The following is an 11,107-nucleotide window of genomic DNA, read 5'->3' as shown; positions in this document are numbered from 1 at the left end:
TAAGGAAGGGATCCAGTTTCAGCTTTCTACATATGGCTAGCCAGTTTTCCCAGCACCATTTATTAAATAGGGAATCCTTTCCCCATTGCTTGTTTTTCTCAGGTTTGTCAAAGATCAGATAGTTTTAGATATGCAGCGTTATTTCTGAGGGCTCTGTTCTGTTCCATTGATCTATATCTCTGTTTTGGTACCAGTACCATGCTGTTTTGGTTACTGTAGCCTTGTAGTATAGTTTGAAGTCAGGTAGTGTGATGCCTCCAGCTTTGTTCTTTTGGCTTAGGATTGATTTGGTGATGCGGGCTCTTTTTTGGTTCCATATGAACTTTAAAGTAGTTTTTTCCAATTCTGTGAAGAAAGTCATTGGAAGCTTGATGGGGATGGCATTGAATCTATAAATTACCTTGGGCAGTATGGCCATTTTCACGATATTGATTCTTCCTACCTATGAGCATGGAATGTTCTTCCATTTGAAAAATATGGAATGCTTCACGAATTTGTGTGTCATCCTTGCACAGGGGCCATGCTAATCTTCTCTGTATCGTTCCAATTTTAGTATATGTGCTGCCGAAGCGAGCACTAATTTTTGTATTTTCTGTAGAGACGAGATTTCATCATGTTGGCCCCAGGCTAGTCTCAAACTCCTGACCTCAAGTAATTTGCCTGCCTTGGCCTCCCAAAGTGCTGGATTACAGGCATGAGCCACAGTGCCCTGCTCATTTTCAGTTTCCTTTTTACAGAGAAGAATTTGTTCTAGAACAAACTGAACTTTTTTTGTGTGCTGCAACTGAAAACTAACAGAGAATTTTTATTAGACAAAACAAGAACTTGTCCTTTTGTAGCTAATGTGTTGGTGCATGGACTTAATTTTCATCGAAGTACTGATCAGATATTGGTTAAGCTTTTGCTGCAAGTGAACATATTATGAGTAAATTATCCAGATGAGTTACCTACTTTTTATCTAAAATGCCTAAGTACAACTTGCTATAGCGAAGCATGAGCCACATCATGGTTAGGAAAACCAGAGATATTCTGTTTTGAAAGATTTCTAAGTTGATAGAAACTGTGACTTCTATTAGTGGTTCTTTTAATAATTGTCTCACAAACAGCTCAGATCTGATATCCACTTGAAACAGTAAATCACTTTTTTAAGCAAGATTTTTTACATGATAGAGGTGGTTTTATGACAAAGCAGCATATTATGAGCCAATAGCCATAGTATAGAGAATTTAGACAACTGAGGCCAACAAATCTCATACACTCTTAATGCCCTAACACACAATTTTTACTATTATTTTAGTGAAAATTTTCAGTATATTTTTCACCTGAATACATTTTTATTAATAACTTTTTATTGCATTATACATAGACAGGTAAAAAGGAATCATTTTCTATTTGATTTTTCACCTCACATAGCTTGCTTGTTATATATTCTTTTACTATTCTTCTAGCAGTTGCACTATAGAGTCCAATGTGCATTGTTCACTTTCCTAAAAAAAAAGGTGTAAAATATACATAACAAAATTTGCCATTTTGGATCATTTTTAAATGAATAGTTCAGTAACATCAAGCACATTCACATTATTGTGCAACCATCATCACTCTCTACCTCCGGAATTTTTCATCTTCTTAATCTGAAACTCTGTACCAGTTAAACCATAATTCTCTATCCCCAGTCCCCTATCCCCTGAAAACCACCATTGTTTGTTCTGTCTGCATGAATTTGACTACTCCAGGTGCCTCATATTAAGTGGAAGCACACAGCATATACTCTTTTGTGACTGGTTTATTTCATTTAACATAGTATCTTCAAGGTTTATCCATGTTGTAGCATAGATCAGAATATTATTTCTTGTGGCTGAATAATATTCCATTGTATGTATAGACATTTTGCTGATCCATTTATCTGTTAATGAAAATTTAGGTGGCTTCCACCTTTTGGCTTATGTCAATAATGCTGCTATGAACATGGGTGTATAAATAACTTTTTGAGACTTCTGTTTTTAATTCTTGGGGGTATATACCCAGAAGTGGAATGTTGAATCATATAGTAATTCTATGTTTAATTTTTTTAGAAGCCTCCATACTGTTTTACATATTAGCTACACCATTTTATATTTCCAATTCAAATTCACTGACACAGAATGAAGAATGGTGGTTGACAGGATAGCGGGGAGTGCGGATGAGAGTTACAGTTTAACTGGTACAGGGTTTCAAATTGAAAAGATGAAAAATACCAGAGACAGGTGATGGTGATGGTTGCACAATAATGTAAATGTGCTTGATGTCACTGAGTTGTACATTTAAAAATGGTTCAGGCTGGGCGTGGTGACTCACGACTGTAATCCCAGCACTTTGGGAGGCGGAGGCAAGTGAATTTCTTGAGGAGACCAGCCTGGCCAACATAGTAAAACCCCATCTCTACCAAAATACAAAAACCAACTGGGTGTGGTGGCGGGCGCCTGTAATCCCAGCTACCAGGGAGGCTGAGGCAGGAGAATTGCTTTGAACCCAGAAGGTGGATGGTCCAGTGAGCTGAGATAGCGCCACTGCACTCCAGCCTGGGCAACAGAGCAAGACTCTATCTCAAAAAAAAAAGTTTCAAACAGTACATTTTATGTTATGTATATTTTATATAGGATTTCAGTTTCTCTACATCTTCACCAACAGTTGCTATTTTCTGGTTTTTGTCTTTGTTTTAATAATAGTCTTTCTAACAGATGTAAAGGGGTAGCTCATTGTGGTTTTGATTTGAATTTCTCCAATGATTAGTGATGATGAGTCACTATTGACCTTTTGAAGTCTAATTCAAATGATCACTTTTACTTCTTCCTAAACAGTGGAAGGAACTTAGAACACTTGATCTCCAGTTTCCCTCTTACTGCTCTATGTGCTGCTATCATCATGTAATTTAATTTAGATATATTTTTATTTTTTATTTTATTTTTTGAGATGGAGTCTTGCTTTGTCGCCCAGGCTGGAGTGCAGTGGCATGATCTCGGCTCACTGTAACCTCTGCCACCCAGGTTCAAGCGATTCTCCTGCCTCAGCCTCCCGAGTAGCTGGGATTACAGGCGCATGCCACCATGCCTGGCTAATTTTTGTGTTTTTAGTAGAGATGGGGTTTCAGCATCTTGGCCAGACTGGTCTTGAACTCCTGACCTCGTGATCCACCCGTCTCGGCCTCCCAAAGTGTTGGGATTACAGTCATGAGCCACCACACCTGGCCAATTTAGTTATATTTTTAAACCCTTCAAGGCATTATGATTATTTCATATAGTCAATATTGATTTATATTTTTTGAAATATTTACCCTTTCCATTCTTACATTTGTTCTCTCATTTTTAAGTTTCTATCTTAGGTAATTTTTCTTCTATACCAAGAACATCCTTTAGTGTTGTCTGCTGGTTTCTTGTTTTTTTGTACTTGAAAAAAAGTGTTTATTTAGTGTTTTGTTTGTTTGGTTGGTTGTTGGTTGGTTGGCTAGTTTTTATAGAGATGAGGTCTTGCTGTGTTGCCCAAGCTGATCTTAAACTCCTGGACTCAAATGATCCTCACACTTTGGCCTCCCAAAGTGCTGAGAATACAGGGGTGAGCAACTGTGCCTGCCTTTAATATTTATTTTAAAGTATATTTTTACTGGATGTAGAAGTCTAGGTTGGCAGGTTTTCCCACCATCATTTTGAAGATATGATTCACTGTTTCATGGCTTTCACTGTTTCTCTTGTGAGTGAGTAGTCAGTCACATTGTTGCTCTACTGCAGGTATCTGGGTTTATTTGACTTCTTTCGTATTTTTTTTCCCTTTGTGTTTGAGATTCAGCAGTTATACACTGATGTGCTTAGGTGTGATTGTCTTGTATTTATCTTGTTTAAGAGTCTCAATATTTCTTGAACCTGTACAGGGCTCAATTTTTTTATCGGTTTTGGAAAATCCTCACCCATTATCTCTTTAAATATTGCATCTGCCCATTTTCTCTCTCTTCTCCATCTGCATCTCCACTTATATGTAGGTTAGACATTTTTAGTGAGTCTTATTTGTTTTTTATGCTTGTTTTGGTATTTCCCCTCTTTTATTCTCTCCATCTTCAATCTGTCTCTTTCATCTGACCTATATTTCAGCTCATTAATTCTGTCTGCACTTATGTATTCTGTTGTTAAATCCATCCTTTGGATTCTTAATTTCAGGTTTTTTCAGTTGTAGAATTTCCGTTTGATTCTTTATATTTATTTTTAGTTCTTTGCCAAATTTCTCCATCTGAGATTTTCTTTCTATTGTTTTTATCTCTTATTTTGGGCAGACTTTTAGTTCCTATTTTGGTTTTAAAATCAACTGTTGAGGCCGGGCGCAGTGGCTCACGCCTGTAATCCCAGCACTTTGGGAGGCCGAGGCAGGTGAATCACCTGAGATTGGGAGTTCGAGACCATCCTGACCAACATGGAGAAACCTCGTCTCTACTAAAAATACAAAAACATTAGCTGGGTGTTGTGGCACATGCCTGTAATCCCGGCTACTCAGGAGGCTGAGGCAGGGGAATCGCTTGAAACTGGGAGGCGGAGGTTGCGGTGAGCCAAGGTCGCGCCATTGCACTCCAGCCTGGGCAACAAGAGCAAAACTCCGTCTCCAAAACAAACAAACAAACAAAAAAACCAGTTGAATATGGAAAATTGCAGCCTCAAATGCCAGCTCACCTCTCTTGGTTTGTATGTTTGGCTATTTATTATTCTGTGTCAGATATTGTGTATTAAAAATTATGCAAAAAATTAATTTTGAGGCTCTGGATGACATTATCTTTTTCCACAGGTGATCTCCTTCTGCTCCTGACAAACAGGTAAGCTAGGGAAGATCAGTTTAATTCATTCAGGATTTAAGGTTATTCACTGTTTGGCTTCAGGCTTTGTGAGGTCTGGTCTCTTTCTGATCTACTTTTACTTCCAGAATAGAGCCTGTCAGGTCTCATTCAAAAGTCTAGTGCTTACTGGGATTTCTCCTCCTCCTTCTTGGGCCTGGGATTCCAATTTTTGTCTTTCTTTTACCATGAAATAATGAAAACTCTGCTAAGCATTGCACCCTTTGGCTGCTGCTTCCACTTTCAGAAGTGACAATCACATCAAGGGAAAAAGCAATCCTAAAAATCAATGGCTTTTCTCCTCCTCACAGATCTCAGTCCCGCAAGGTTTTATAGCATTGGAAACTTTCTCTTTAAATCAGTTTGCTTGACCAAGCAATACATTACCACATGTGAGATAAAGCTTTATTTAATGATGCTTTTTTTTTCCTTAACAGACAGGGTCTCACTTTGTTACCCAAGCTGGAGTACAAAGGTACAATCATACAGCTCACTGCAGCCTCAAACTCCTGGCCTCAAGCTATTCTCCCACCTCAGCCTCCTGAGTAGCTGGGATTACAGGCATAAGCCACTGCTCCAAGCTTCAATGATGCTTAATAGTTAAATATGTTAGCTAACCCAATTTCTACAAGGTACAGTTGAAATTTTTAGTCTCCCCAATAAATGGTCATATAGCTTCTGCTTAAATATTTTCAGGAAGGACAAGTAGTTACACTCAAGCCAGTCCATTCCACTTTGGGATGGCTATAATTATAGTAATGTCTTATTACATTCAACAATAACAACAATAAAACCCACTTATTTTCTCATAAATTTGTTAGTCCTAGTGTTAGCTTCTAAAACAACAGAGAACAAATTATTTTTCCTCTTTTCTAATGCATTCTTTAAAAAATATTAGTGTGGCTGCTGCATTCCTTTTCATTTAAAACAAACAAACAAACAAACTTCTACTGGCTGAATATTAGTAGCCTTTTTTTTTTAACCTAATCTCTATCAAGCCAGGCCTTCCCCTGGCTATGATGGTGAGTTATTTTTAGACATATATATGGGATTTTATATTTAGAACTACTAACTTTCTTTTTAAAAAATGTAGCTTAATATCTCAGTCTATTGAAATCACTTTAAAACTAGGTTTTTGTCATCCCCATCAACTTTGTGTCATCTTAAAAGTGGCAAACATTCCTCCAAATTCTTAGGGACATTTATAAAGATTGTTGAATATTAAAGTGCCTTGAATAGATTCCTGTGGAAGTTGATGAGAGACTTTTCCAAGCTTGCTCCTCAGCCATTAATCACGTGTTTGGGCACATTCTACAACTAGATTTAAGTCCACCTAAAATTTATTGTCATTCCTATTTTTCAACCATCTTATTCACTAGAATATTTTCTGTGCCAAACTCCTTAGAGAAAAAATTCTTATGTCTATAGCTTTCCTATAATCAATCAACTTAGCAATGCTATGAAAAAAAGAAATGAGTTTTATGTGCCATGACTTATACTCAACGAACAAATCGCACCAGTTAATCCAGGTTTTTGGAAGGTGGGACACACGTTTTTAAATGAATAAATACAAATAGAATAACATGTAGGCTAAGTAAAAAACTAAGAAAAGACATTATTAGAACTTGGAATTTTATAAATGCTTGTTGAACGTAATAGAAAATTTTACTTACTAGAGTCAACTGAATGAATTACCTAATTATTTTTATTTACTTTATATCTGCACATATTTTCTCTGTCCAATTCAGTTGTACTCTAATTATATTTCTTTTGTTCCTCATTTCTACTTCCATCCCCAATATCTAGTGTAATACCAGGCACATTATAAGAACTCGATTGTTGGTTGATTCACTTTCTACCAGTGACATCAGTGAAATGCTTTATTCATTCCTTCAGTAAATATTTATTTATTTATTTATATTTTTTATTTTTGAGACAGAGTCTCACTCTGTCACCCTGGCTGAAGTGCAGTGGCATGATCTCAGCTCACTGCAACCTCTGCCTCCTGGGTTCAAGCAATTCTCCTACCTCAGCCTCCCTAGTAGCTGGAATTACAGGTGCCCGCCACCTCGCCCAGCTAATTTTGTATTTTAGTAGAGGTGGGGTTTCACCATGTTGGCCAGGCTGGTCTCGAACTCCTGACCTCAAGCAATCCACCCGCCTCAGCCTCCCAAAGTGCTGCGATTATAGGCGTGAGCCACCACGCCCGGCCAGTAAATATTTATTGAACCCTTAATTTATTCTAGGCATTGTACCAGGAACTGGGCTACATTAGCACAATGCTCCCAAGTTGCTGTCAGTCTGATACAGAACTGGTGAGCAGACATCCAGACAAGTGGAAAGGCACTTAGAATCCCATATATTAAAAAGCTAGTAAAAGATAGAGTTCCTTTACTTTTAAAGGCAGATTCTAAATCTAAGAGACCATTCTAAAACTAAGGGAAAAGTCTCCTTGGCAACATATATCCACTGAATATTTGAGTCACAATATATTAATAGATTAATTTAAATATAATCTTTAGCTGGGCTATAATGTCTACCTTCTCCTGCCCCATGAGGTAGGAAAGTATTTTACCACATAAAAAAGTTATTGGTGGGGCATGGTGGCTCACGCCTATAATTCCAGCACTTTGGGAGGCCAAGGTGGGTGGGTCATTTGAGGTCAGGAGTTTGAGACCAGACTGACCAACATGATGAAACCCCATCTCTAGTAAAAATATAAAAATTAGCCGGGAGGTGGGCACACGCCTGTAATGTCAGCTACTCGGGAGGCGGAGGTTGCAGTGAGCTGAGATCACGCCACTGAACTCCAGCCTGGGTGACAGAAAGAGACTCTGTCTCAAAAAAAAAAAAAGTTATTGATCTTTTAATCTGTTAGGAAGTAGAAATTGGTGGTTACAAAAGAGTATGTAAGAGATTGCCGCAATTTTTTAAAAAATATAATCTATGAATATAAAAGAAATGGGTTTGTGAGGGGTTTTCTCACTCTAGGCCGATTCTTCAAGCAATCACTATGTCAACAGAAACAGATGTTTCCCTTCCTTCATATGGTGATCAGGCATCCAAACTTATTTGAAAAGCTAGAGAGGCACCATTTGTCCGTATTGTAATGGCAGGTTTTGCAGCAATTGTTGCATATGGATTATACAAATTGAAGAGCAGGGGAAATAATAAAATGTCCCTTCATCTGAACCACATGCATGTGGCAGCCCAAGGCTTTGTTGTAGGATCAGTGATTGTTGGTAAGGGCTATTCCGTGTATCAGGAATTCTGGGCAAAACTTAAGCTTTAGAAGAAGAGATGCTGTCTTGGTCTTGTTGGAGGAGCTCTCTTCAGTTAAACATCTCATTATCGAAGTTACATATTAATGTTGAAAATAAACTATTTGAGTAGATTCAGATGATGATAACATGGTATTTTGAATATCGGTTTCCTTTCTTGTAGGGTTGATCTGCCTGTGACCGAATTACTAGTAGTCACTAGTTTACTAACAAAGTCATTTGGGGGACTCAAGTTAACACTAAAGAAACATGTCACTTAAATCCACTTGTTGGTGTTGAAATGTCTAGCTTCTTAAACTGTTTAGATGAAATTAGTTCTAAAAAGGATAGCAGGCCAACCCTGAAGTACTCCCAGTCTGCTGCAGAAGCTTGCATATTTTGGATGTTATATGAGTCTTATTTGCCCCAGTTAATTTAATTTTTTTCTGCCTGTCCTGTGGACTAGCTTCTCTGCCTTAGAACTCTAGCAAAAAAGTGCATGGAATATAACTTGTACAGCCTCCCACAACTGAAAGTATATATATATGTGAGTGTGTGTGTGTGTGTGTGTGTATGTGTGTTTGATACCGAGTCTGGCTCTGTCGCCCAGGCAGGAGTGCAGTGGCGCCATCTGGGCTCACTGCAAGCTCCGCCTCCCAAGTTCACGCCATTCTCCTGCCTCAGCCTCCTGAGTAGCTGGGATTACAAGCGCCCGCCACCATGCCCGGCCAATTTTTTTGTATTTTTAATAGAGAAGGGGTTTCACCGTGTTAGCCAGGATGAGCTCGATCTCCTGACCTCGTGATCCGCCCACCTCAGCCTCCCTAAGTGCTGGGATTACAGGCGTGAGCCACTGCGCCCGGCCTATATGTGTGTGTTTTTAAACCAAATCTAGAAAGCTTACAATAGAACTGCATAGTAGTAGTATTTATTAAAGAATCACAATTGTAAGCATGAGAATAATTTATGAATTCTAGTTTAGTTCTTTTGTAATTGCAGAATTATATTTTTGCTGCTATTATATTAGAATACTTCTTAAACGTCATCTTGAAATAGAAGCATGTATTTTAAGCACATGTATTTAAGCAAAGGTAAATGAAGAAACTTTTAAAATGTATGGGTTGTTTATTTTCTCCATAAGAATTGTAAACATTAAATAAATTACTTATAATGGAATTGATTAATGATTTATGAGAAAGCTAGCTTGACCAGACATTATACACAAACTTTTATATGCTACAGAATGCCATTGCACTTGTGAAATTCTCTTGTCTAACCTGAATTTACATTCCATGGTGATATCATGGTATATGCATTGTTATTAAAATAAGTGACCATGTCAAAAAAAAAAAGAAGAAATTAGAAGGTTGCACCTCAACATGCTAATAGTGGCTGACTATGGAGGAATCACTACTTATTTTATTTTCTTTGGGCTTTTTTGATATTTCCAAATTTCCTAAAATTGGCATATTTTATAAAATATTATTTGCAAAGAAGGTCATAGTTCATGAATCTCCCATGCTTTGAGAGGAAGAACTACTTTTAATTTCAGTATTGAGAATGCTGTAAGGATTAGGAACAGAGAAAAGACTGAATGAAACTAAATAAAATTCTTAGAATGAGAGAAGACATTGCTGCTTTATTTATCCAGGAACTGACTCTGAGTTTTAAATCCTAGGACTGTTACCACATGTGGCATTTCTCTGGTAGAAAATGAATGATCTCCATTTTGAAAAATCTGGTTCAAGTGGCAAGCTGCAAAAGGGTCCTTTACCTTCCCTCATTCCAACATAAAAATATTGAGGTTTATCCATCTGTTCCAGGGCTCCCTACTTCATAATTTGTCTATAGGTATAAGGCCATTTAACCCATGTCGCATGACTGGTGTTTGAAATAGAAACAGATGTTAGCATTTTCTTCCTCACCACCCCCACCCTTATAATTTTGATGTAGAGGATTCAAAGACCATGAGGATGCCCTATGTCAGACATGAAAATTTGGATAGACAAAAGTTACTTTAATTGGATGGCAAAAATGCCATGAGTGGTTTGTTTTTATGGCATCTGCTGTCTCCTACAGCACTCTAGAGTTATCTGTATACATTGTATATTTTTCATTTTGTTTTTAACCAGCAGGGTAAGCCTCCGGACAAAATTCCATTTCGATTTCTTTTGAAATTTCTTTTTCTTCTTTCTCTTTTCTTGCATACATTCCTCTCTTTAGTTGCCTCCTTCGGCTTTTTCTCCCTTTTGTCCTTAGTATCCAGTATCAGTCCCAGTCATTGCTTAATCATACTAGGGGTATGGAAAGCTAAGGAACACAATAACTCAATGTGCCACATTTGCCATTTGTTCTCATCTCCCTTTCTCTCTGTTGCCCTGCTCTATTCTGCATCACAAGAATTGTGTTTCCCGGCCGGGCGCGGTGGCTCACGCTTGTAATCCCAGCACTTTGGGAGGCAGAGGCGGGCGGATCACGAGGTCAGGAGTTCGAGACCACGGTGAAACCCCGTCTCTACTAAAAAAATACAAAAAATTAGCCGGGCGTGGTGGCGGGCGCCTGTAGTCCCAGCTACTCGGAGAGGCTGAGGCAGGAGAATGGCGTGAACCCGGGAGGCGGAGCTTGCAGTGAGCCGAGGTCGAGCCACTGCACTCCAGCCTGGGTGACAAAGCGAGACTCCGTCTCAAAAAAAAAAAAAAAAAAAAAAGAATTGTGTTTCCCAGGATTCCTTACTAACTGCTTAGGTTCATCCAAATGGGAGGCAATGGCAAAAGACTGGAAGGTAGGAGAAAGGGTGCTTCAGGTGATATCTCCAGCAGTCACTGTGCCTCCTCTGTGGCTGCAGCTCCTACTGGACGTTCCTTCCCTCTGGGGTCCTAGCACCCACTGGCAGTCCCAGTTGTGGTGCTAGTTCCCTGTTGCACCCTGGCCTCCAGACTCTGGGAAGAGCTCCCCACTGCATTGTCCCTGCTAATATCTCGGTGGCTATACTACCGGCTGG

General features: G+C 38.7%; 1 non-coding gene and 1 pseudogene across 1 annotated transcript; one reads left to right on the top strand and one right to left on the bottom strand.

Moving 5' to 3' along the window:
* Window positions 1-470: 470 nt before the first annotated feature.
* Window positions 471-577, bottom strand: LOC115932112 (U6 spliceosomal RNA). Its single transcript, XR_004068449.1, has one exon. It is a non-coding gene; the product is annotated as a U6 spliceosomal RNA (small nuclear RNA).
* Window positions 578-7,859: 7,282 nt separating this feature from the next.
* Window positions 7,860-8,138, top strand: LOC129533892 (HIG1 domain family member 1A, mitochondrial-like; annotated as a pseudogene).
* Window positions 8,139-11,107: the final 2,969 nt, after the last annotated feature.

This window comes from Gorilla gorilla, chromosome 1, assembly GCF_029281585.2.
Source record: "Gorilla gorilla gorilla isolate KB3781 chromosome 1, NHGRI_mGorGor1-v2.1_pri, whole genome shotgun sequence".
NCBI lineage: Eukaryota > Metazoa > Chordata > Mammalia > Primates > Hominidae > Gorilla > Gorilla gorilla.
Note: the sequence above shows the minus strand (reverse complement) of the source record. Positions and strands in the feature narration are given on the sequence as shown.